At 50.4% G+C, this 940-nt stretch overlaps 1 pseudogene; it reads right to left on the bottom strand.

Moving 5' to 3' along the window:
• Nucleotides 1-261: 261 nt before the first annotated feature.
• On the bottom strand, nt 262-740 carry LOC129023656 (immunoglobulin heavy variable 7-4-1-like; annotated as a pseudogene).
• Nucleotides 741-940: the final 200 nt, after the last annotated feature.

The raw sequence follows: 940 nt of genomic DNA, 5'->3' as shown, positions 1-940 counted from the left end.
TTGTCAGTTAACCAAAGACCAGGAAATGGGTACACATGTTTCCGGAGTAGGGCATGGCTTTGGGATGCTTTGCAAACAAAGTGGCTTCTCACGTCTTCTGGAAAACCCATCAAAATGGGCAAGTTAAAGATCTCTTAGGAGCACCCGTCTGTCCCACATTCTTGGCTGATATAAAAGTGGAACTCAAAGCAAAATGAGATAATATGGAAGCTAAGAAAACTGCTGTACCACGGCCTCAGCTCAGCACAGCTGCCTCCTTCCTTAGGCTTTCTGAAACTCTCGGGATGTGGGTTTCCACACTGTGTACTTCGCACAGTAATACTCGGCCGTGTCATCAGCCTTTAGGCTGCTGATCTGAAGATACGCCGTGCTGACAGAGGTGTCCATGGAGAAGACAAACTGTCCTGTGAAGCCGTAGGTATACCTTGGGTTCCCAGTGTAGGTGTTGATCCATCCCATCCACTCAAGGCCCTGTTCAGGTGTCTATCATACCCAGTTCATACCATAGATGGTGAAGGTGTAACCAGAAGCCTTGCAGGAGACCTTCACTGAGGCTCCAGGCTGCTTCACCTCAGGCCCAGACTGCACCAGCTGCAATGGGGGTGGGCACCTGCGGAGTGGACACAGGGAGTGGGTGAAGTCTTGCTTGACTGGCCTGGTTTATGCCTCAGCCCTGGGACTGGGGACCCCTTACCTGTTGCTGCTGCCACCAATAAGAGGATCCGCCAGGTCCAGTCCATGGTGAGGAGCTGTGTTCTAGGGGATTCTCCCGAGGAGGGGTGTGGTTGTTGGGTGATGCTCTCAGGGCACAGAGATACCATATTCACCTCAGTTATTTGCATATTCATGAAGGATACTATTTAATAGCCCAATTCCTGACCCAGTATTAGAAACAGCAAATACATGACACATGGACGACACAATTGTAGAAGCTGGGGGT

This window comes from Pongo pygmaeus, chromosome 23 (genome assembly GCF_028885625.2).
Source record: "Pongo pygmaeus isolate AG05252 chromosome 23, NHGRI_mPonPyg2-v2.0_pri, whole genome shotgun sequence".
NCBI classification, from domain to species: domain Eukaryota; kingdom Metazoa; phylum Chordata; class Mammalia; order Primates; family Hominidae; genus Pongo; species Pongo pygmaeus.
This window is presented reverse-complemented; position numbering and strand designations above follow the sequence as displayed.